Genomic DNA, 10,048 nt, shown 5'->3' with positions numbered 1-10,048 from the left:
AGTGAGTCATCCTATTGTATAGGATTCCATTTGGTAAAGGAGCAAAGTCAAGAAAGAAAGAGATTCGAGATGGTGACTCATTATCCATCATTCGACACGACTAAAGTCTAACACTCTTTTCTTTATGAGATAACAATTACCTTAATTAATTGTTGTCCTAATCAAAAGACTGTTCATCTCTGCAGTAGCCACCTCTAAAGAACACCCCTTTTCAGCCCCATATTACACACAAAAGCTACTCATCACCTCATTAACTTTTCAAGTCCATCACACGTTGCCAACACTTTTTTCGTATTTCTATTCATTATATTATTTAGTATGTTTAAATTTAAAAGATTGGTTTAATATATTAATAATTTAACTCAACGAATGAGTTCAAACGAAAAAAAAAATGTACGTTCATATTCGTGGAGCTCGAATTTAACCTCATTAATCAAGTTAGGAGTCAATTGGCTTCGTTTGGATTTTTATTTACTATTATGTTATACTTCGTAAAACGGGTCACTATCAATATGAGCAGACATAATTATATGTATATCTCAATTATTAAATATTTGAATTTTTCAAATGTTCGTGATGTGACAAGATCATCCGACGATCAGAAATGAAGTATTATCGATAAAGAAACGTGAAGATGAGATTGTCGGATTGATAGGTGCCATAAAATTATTGATGTGCTCATGATAAAAAACCTATCAACTCTGCGTAGATTGTATACACCAACAACTGAAACACACTCGATATATGTGCATAATTTAAATTTTTACTGTATTTATTTAATAGAATGAAAAAAGAAAAGAAAAATGAACAGTTGATTAACATTATTCGATAAAATAAATTAAAATTTTAATATATATGAACAGAAAATTATTAATTGAATTACTTTAAAAAGAGAGTTTTTTTTTTTTTTTCTTTTTGTGAAAAGAATAAGTAGAAGTAAAGGTATTTTAAGCCTTCTATATTTTGTATTATCAAATTAATTATTCCAAGGCTTCAAGATTAATATCAATGATTTCTTATCCTGGTGGTTAAGATTGAAATTACATGAACAAATTTAAAGTCATGAGTTTGAATCCTTCTTGACGTGTAGATTTTTATCTCACTTTATATAAGTTTATTATAATTTATTGGGTAAATTAAAATGACCTTCCCTAAGATTTGGCATAATTACGGATACTTTTTTGTTATTTGAAAAATTATCAATGCCCTCTTAATTTTAACAGTCAATTAGGCTATTTTGTTAGTCTCTGTTAGATTTTTATCCATTTTTTTGTGAATTTATCAAAATGCCCTTATAGACTAGAATTATAATTTTATTTATTTTTTAACTTTTTTTTAAATTTTTTTATTGACTAAGTGAATAATTTTTTATAATTTTTAAAAAAATTTCATCCCCGTTCCATTTTTTTAGAAATTTTAATTTTTTAAAAAAATTAAAAAATACAGTAAGGGCATAATCGACAATTTCATACCTCCATTCAAGGATTATATAATTTCATCAAATATTGGGGAATATTTGTAACTATTCAAGCAACAAGGAGGGATTTGTAATTATGCCAAATCTCAGGGAAGGTCATTGTAATTTATCCTAATTTATTTTATTGGTTTTCGTTATATTAATGTAACAAAAGACCCGATTTATTGTTTAATTTATTGAGATATTACTATAAGCATGTCATTATCAATTTTACAAAAAAAAGAAAAAGTGGCTTTAAGGCTTAATCCATATTAGAGTAAATTACATTGACACTTCCTGAGTTTAGATCAAAATATACGAACATTCCTTACGCTTTTCAAAATTACAGCTACACCCTTTGAAATTACAGTTCTAATTGTAATTACACCCCATATTCAAATGCAAAACTTACACAAGCACTCTTTGAAAAATATTACACTAATACCTATAAAGAGATGTAGCTGTAATTTTGTAAAATATAAGAAATATTTATGTAATTTAACCCAATCTCAGGAATGTTAATGTAATTTACCCTTAATATTAATAGGGGAAAAGTATCATTTTAGTCCGCTAAGTATGCCTAATTTTAATTTTAGTCCGATAACTACGCCCATATTTGTTTAGGTCCAGTAACTTACGAAATTGCTTACTTTTAGTCCTTTGGCAGATTTTTAGACAATTTTATCCCTATGCAACTTTTGAAAGGCAGTTTTAGTTCATATGCACTCATAGAGGTAAAATTTTTCGAAAATCTGCCAGAAGACTAAAAGTAAGCAATTTCGTAAGTTACTGGACCTAAACAAAAATAAACATAGTTATCGGTTTAAAATTAAAATTAGGTATATTTAACGGATTAAAATAATACTTTTTCCCTATTATTAGAGAGAGGGAAAGGGAGGTGTTATACAAGAATGGTAGAGACAAATTGTTTGGTATGAATTGGGGATGTTTATGTAAAAGACATCATGAAATGGACCCCTTTTCGCCCTTTTCTTCACCAACTTTGATGCTCAATTTGTGTGATATCCGAAAGGCATTGCACTCTTGTAATGACTCACAATCCAAGTTCAGAGCTCATAATTTGGTGTTTTAGTTACATGTAGAGTTGGTGAGATGAATTTGTATGATTGGAAATGGGGCAGTCTTTATGCCAAAAAATCAATTTGTTTGGTACACACTTTTTTATCATATGCTATAAAAATATATTAATTGCTAAGTCAACTCACAAAATAATAATAATAATAATAATAATAATAATAATAATAATAATAATAATAATAATAATAATAATAATAACAATAATAATTACCCAGTGTAATGAACATTGTTTAAAAAACTTCTTGTAATTTTATTTATTTTTAATCAAAATCTTTCTTGTGTTCTTTAAAATGAACCAGAAAACACCCTCCACCCGATGCGTGTTACATGCTCCATTTTCAATATTTTTTATTGAAAATGTCAGATCTTTATTAATATAAATTGATGGTTCATATCTCATCAACAACATCTAGAGTTCATATTTTGATCGTTTTAAATTTATGCTTCAAATTTTATCAACAGAATCAATGATTCAAAATTCATCTCGTGTATATTTGTGGATATATGATAAAAAAAAATTATAAATTTAAAATCATATGAAAATAAAAAAATAAAAAATTCTTCCCATTTTGCTTCTTTTCTGAAATCACAAGGAAATTATTTTGTAATTTTGTTTTTATAGGGAGAATTTTAAATATTTCGTATATCAAAAGGAGGTCGGAATTTTCCCCTTATTGTTTCGTACATGAGAGGGTCGAGCTACCATTTTATTAAAAGGTTTATGAGATTTTTATCTATCACTACTTTCACAGCATTTAACACTCATTTTGATTAAAAATAAAAAATAAAAGAAAGAAAATGCATAAATCTCGGAAAAAATCAAATCCCATTGAACAGAATATTGGACTATTTATTGATTATTGTCAAATGTATGTCTTAAATACATAGAGAATATAATTTTACTTTTCTTTATTTATTGGGCAAATATTACGATCACCTCCCTAAAGTTTGACATAATTACAAATATTCTTTTATTATTTGAGAAATTACAGATACCCCTTGACTTTAACGTCCATAGACCTAACAACTAGTCCATCCTATTTTTGTGGTGAACGGACCCAAATACCCTTTTGGATTATATATTATAATTTTATTTATTGAATTTTCTAAAATATTTTTATGGACTAATATTCCCTATGGATTATTTATATCATCCACTCTAATTTCTTTTTAAATATTATTTTTATTATTTAAAAAATTTCAACAAGAGTAAAATAGTAATATCCATTTCACCACCTAGGAACTACATAATTATTTTTCATTTAAGGGGAATATTTGTAATTTTTCAAACAACGAGAGGGTATTCGTAATTATAACAAACCATAGGAAAGATGGTTGTATTTTACCCTTATTTATATTATTAATTTTCCTCAATTAAAAAAAAAAAGAGTTTTTACGTTATTTAAAAATACAAATGAACCACTCACGTCTTCCTCTAGTAGGTTATGGGTTCAATTATCTTCAGATAAATGAGTTTTTATCTCACTTTTTTTGAGATTATATATAATTTATTTAATTTTCTCACTTTATACGAATTTATTAAAATTAATTTTATTATTATTATTATATTGATGTATTGATCGACTTAATATATTTTTAATTTATCAAAATATAATAATTGGTGAAAACACACACAAATGAAAAGAAAAACGAGAAAGGAGCTTTTGTTGTGTGCGAGCACTGAGCAGATATGATTCTGTCCCTTTCGGAGTTTGCATGCTGACAAATTTCCTTCTTCCTCAACACGGACAGAATGAAACTTAGAATTTAAGTCTTGAAAAAAGCTCTCTTATTTATATACATTTCTTCAGCTGCTCCCCAAATTTGTCCTTTCCAATTAATGCTGCAAAAGTCCGAATCCCGTCACATGCGTGGAATGTTATTTTACTACATAATAGGTATTATATACTTTAACAGTAGACGTCGTTTAAATTTAACTTATCTGATATTATTGATCAAGGTATGATTTTTGTAATTGTCTTTATTAGATACTGATATTCGATAAAAATAATTATAATCAAATTTATTTTAATTAATAATAACTCATCGCTTTCAATTCAAAAAAGTGGGCAAAATTCTTAAAAGATAAAGTCATATTAATTCCTTTTTGCTCACAAGATTTTATTTAAATGACAACTATTGATCTAAAAGAATAAAAAGAAATATAAAAATATTAATTATGTTATAGTGCGATAAAAAAAATGCTATAAAAATAGAGTTATATCCATGCATAAAATAAATTTTGAACCAAAATCTTTTACTATTTGGACTTTATTTTTTTGTCTTGAGGGGAAAGCGATCAACTATTATTATTTAGAATAAATCGATTACAATAATTCATGTTGAGTATTTACATCTAACAAAGACAACTAAAACAATCATACCCTGATAAAAAATTATCAAATAAACTATACCTAATATTACAGTAGAAAGACTACTATTATAATAGAAAGACAATACATGCTATGCAATAGAATAATATTCCACATACTAGTAAGGTTTCAATCTAAAACTTTTAAAATTATGAGATCTCAACTTTATCAATTAAGGTAGACCTGATCGACTACTAATTTTAGACTTGAAGTCCCGATCTTAATACTCGAGTAATACTTCATCAGCTTTTATATCATTTTCCATTATATATATAGTTGTTCCTAGAATCCTACTGTATGTTAAGTATCAAAATTTCAAGTCAAGTGATGACAACATATTTTTGGATGTTGATAATTAATTATGATCTAAGCTTGATATGATATCATTTGGATCAAAATGTTTTACACATATTCTGATAAAAAAATGCACCATGTAATTTTTTTTTTCTTAAAATACATTGATATTTTAAATCAACCAATATATTGCTTTTACAAAATTTAATACATAATACATCAATATTTCTAATCAACTAATAAATTTGAAGTAAACAAGAAGCAACATGTTATTATTAAAAGTAGATAAAATATTTATATTCGTAGAACTCGAACTCACAAAATTGAGACATCAACCTCATCATTCAGGTAATGAATCATTAGTTTCTTTTTACCATATTTCTCTCGTTATTATTTGCAATAATTTTGACACTATATCAATGTATGTGGGCATCAAAAGTGATGTTTACTGCCATATTTCCAAATATTCAACAACTAGTATAAGTACTTCTTATTATAATAGTACCTTCACGAATAGTAAGGCTCAATAGATTTAACTGACTTAAAAAAACTCCACACGTTCAGACCAACCAAATTATATTTGAACATTTCTACTATCTTGACTTTGAGAACTACCCTTTGTACTTCCCTGTAGGACTCATCGTCACCATTTTAAATCAACATGGATTTGGAATAGAGTTTATACAAAAAAAAATTTTGAAGAAAGTTGATTTCCCTATCTACTTTCTTGGAAGAACAAAGCTTTGGGAAAGCAAAAGTCAAGTGCCCTCATCTTACACCTTAGATTGAGAATGGTTATTATTGCCACCAATAGATTATACTCACACCAATTTTATCAAACTTGACTTTCATTCTCTCCGACACCATATCTCGAATAATAACATCATTGTCCAATAACTTCTTATCTAATAGGACTTTTATTCTACTGACTTCATTAAGAAACAAGCTTGAAGTTGCGCAATCACTCCAAAAAAATATGTGTGGTAGTCTACACAACCTCCAATATTGAGCATACATTTTTAACCTTTTTCCAATCTTCAAGGTCTAGAAGACTTCACAATGTGGACCTCTATCGGCAAATATTTTACTTGAATTTGATTGTAGCAACCGACATTTCATATGTACAGAGTTCTACTCAGTTCAACAATCATCAATTGACATCCTTCCTGGCAAACATAATTGTTTCACAACTTTAAAAATTACCAAAAGCCTTATATCTAATCGTCGGACATGTTATACGCTAAACTCTACTTAGTTCAACAATCATCAATTGACATCCTTCCTGGCAAACACAATTGTTTCACAACTTCAAAAATTACCAAAAGCCTTATATCTAATCGTCGGACATGTTATATGCTATCATGCATCCCATCAGTGATGTTTTTAGCTTCAAACATACCTGTCAGAGTTCTAGATAAGTGAAGAGAGAAATAGAAGATGAACATTTACGTGGTTTGGTCATATATAAGTGAAGAGAGAGATAGAAGATGAACATTTACGTGGTTTGGTCATATGATCTACGTCCACGAGACAAATGCCCAAAGGGCTAAATTATATTATTCTCTCTTAGTTTAAAGATATAACCTCCACCTATTTATATAGGTGAATTACATATATGGATAATATAAAATAGAGAAAATATCTTCAAAATCAAATCATATAGATATCACAAGAATCACTAAGATTTTGTTGTGATTCTTTTGTAATTTTACAGTTATTTGGAGAATCAATTCATGATTCTCAAGACACCCCTTCAAGTTGGACGTGGAGATCTTGATCGTAATGTTCAACTTGGACAACATAAGTCCAAACTTTTTTTCTAGTGTGATGCCAGGGAAAGTCATCGGAGATCAAGGCGTCGTCATGGCATGCACACACATCCACAGTAGCATAAATAGAGACATCATGTCAGATAGCCAGTTTTAGGTGCAAAACACCAATAGCAAGACACTTAGCATATTGAAGCAAGGTCGATTAGACAGAGAGACAGACAAGCAGGCAAATTAGGTGTGGAACACCATCAGTAGTGGAAAGGACTCAGCCTATCAGGAGTAGGGAAGTCGGTATTCAATGAGACCGATCGACAAACAATTGAGGTGTAGAACACCAATAGTAAAAGCTTGATGGAGTCAATGTTGCCTACATAGCACAAGCAGTGTTGGTGCAGCAATTAGGGTTCCAGGCGGCAGAGGCGACGCGTAGCTACGGTTATAGTGGCGCGGAGCTAGGGTTTAAGGCGGCAGTAGAGGTGAGCACCGCTAGGGTTTCAGCATGCTCTTTGTCTCTCTCTCCCTCTCTTTCACCTTTTTTTTTCTTTTGGGAAACCCTCTAATACCATGTAAGAGTTCTAAATAAGTGAAAAGAGAAATAGAAGATAATCATTTACGTGGTTCGGTCATATGACCTACGTCCATGAGATAAATGCCCAAAAGACTAAATCATATTATTCTCTCTTAATTTTATGGTATAACCTCCACCTATTTATATAGGGGACTATATATGTGGATAACATAAAATAGATGAAAGATTTTCAAAATCGAATCATATAGATATAACAAGAATCATTAAGATCTTGTTGTGATTCTCTTGTGATTTTACAGTTATTTGGAGAATCAATTCATGATTCTCAATAATACCATCTTGATCCATGAGGATCAGAATATAGGCACATCTGACATGAAATAGATTCTCCCTCAAAGCAGTTTTTTTTTTCTTTGCACATATATCTTCAAATTACCAATAGCATAAGCATTAAAATCAGAATTTGTGTTAATTTTACTCTAGATATCCCAATTTTCACAGCAAAGCCAAATAGCATCTGCAATCTCAATGTTTCAACCACGATGTGGAATGTGAACAAAGTTTAGCACACATTTATATAGTTGTTAATTTTGGTTAATCCAATGGCTAGTTTTCAACATATACTTCATGTCCCGATTCTTTTATTCCGACAAATAAAACTGATCTTGTTCACATTTTTCATTATGCTCTTCAATTTATTCTTCTCCATTTTATAAACATAGACATGGTATGTTCTTGTTGTTATTCTTGAAAATTCATCTACATTAAGGCATTCTCGTTCTTTGCATCAAAATAAATCCCTCATCTTCCAAAATAGCAAAAGATCATATTGACTCTTTCATCATTTTCCAAACTTGGGTAAGATGATGTATCTATATTACTTGGCAAAGAAACCATTTGCATTGATTTCTCTTTTTTCTTCACAACTTACGTTTTAAGATGATGTACATAATATTTAAGTTAGGGATGAAAACGGGTCAGGTTTGCTCGAACTTGAGGCCCAACGCATCCATACATGTTTGTTCTATAAAACCTTAGTGACAATGGCTAAATTGGTTGCTGAAGGTGGAAAAATTGGTTGGCAAATCAAACTTGCTTTATTAGATTATTCACAAGAAGCATAGTTGTTCATGTGTAAATAATAGCATTCTACAAACTTTTTTAATTAATGTTCGTCTCTCTCCGTGTCAATTTCCTCCGGTGGCAGTTTGTTTTTCCAATGCAGTAGTTTAAGTTTCTACACTTTCATATTCTAATACTTCAAATAATCAAATCATGAACATCAGCGTATATTACAAGAAAGTATATGCAATAATTATGCAAGTGTGAAAAATTTTTAATGAATCCCAATAACATGAACATATATTACAAGAATAAATTTTGCAGCAGTTATACAAAAATGTCACACACATCAAATTACAATAAATCATATTAAAGCTATCTTTGATTTCAATTTTCAGTTCCCAATTTTAAAGTCTTTTATCTGACAAACTTGAATAATAGATGTTATATTTTTATGTGTCTCAATGACTAAATTTAAAAGGCCCACTTGATAGCCCACCTACCCGACCCACATGGCAGCCCACAAACCGACCCTAATACCCGACCCATCTACCTACCTACTTATATCTAATCCTAACCCTAACTCTCTCATTTTCACTCTCCTCACTGCGCCGTCTATTCTCTTCTCTGATATCCTTCTCTGAGATCTTCTTCCTTATTTCTTCACCGGTTAAAATGGTGTCTTTCCTTTGCCAATGTAATGGCTAAAGGAAAGCCACCATGGCTTTCCTTCTCTGTCTCTTCTCTCGACCCTTTAAATAGGGGTTTCTCCCCTTTGGCAAAGGCACGATTGAAAGTTGTGAATCTTCCTAAAACTTTCATCTACTCTTAGTGAAATACTTGAGTTGGGGTCTTTGTGACCGAGTGATACAGAGATCTGAATGATCGAAGTTGTGCTTTGGTTTCTGGCTTTGTGGTGTTACCGTGGGTCGGCGTTTGGGTGTGGTACTTATTGTGACCGTGTTCCCTGGTGTTGGATTTGGCTAAATCTGAGCATATTTCGTACAACAATGTTATTCCGTTTATTCTTTTATTTATTGTTATTATTCTTTAAGATCTGTAATATTGGGTTGTAATATTCTTAAGGAGTTTCGTACTCCATTATTGTAATAGTTGGCTAGGTTATCTTGGTGAAATTCACTCTACAATACATAGTTATGTCTTTATCACATTGGCTAGACTTCGTTAGCACAATCTTCTTGGTCATCTTCTTTATCAAGTATTATAAGACAAGTTTTTAAACCATCACTTATCGAACAAGTATCTACAGATTAACATAGATAAATATGTTAATTATTATAGTTTAATGTAATCAAGAAAATATCAATCAAATTTTATTACCTTTCGCTTCATTCCATAACCTAGCACACATCAATGCCTCTAGAGTAGTGGGATGGAGCCTACAACAATGAGGATTAATCAACCTTCTATTATTTATAGCAATTAGGATACTGAACTCCATTTG

The sequence above is a fragment of the Sesamum indicum genome, linkage group LG5, assembly GCF_000512975.1.
Source record: "Sesamum indicum cultivar Zhongzhi No. 13 linkage group LG5, S_indicum_v1.0, whole genome shotgun sequence".
Lineage (NCBI taxonomy): Eukaryota > Viridiplantae > Streptophyta > Magnoliopsida > Lamiales > Pedaliaceae > Sesamum > Sesamum indicum.
The sequence above is the reverse complement of the archived record's forward strand: the minus strand, read 5'-3'. Positions refer to the sequence as shown.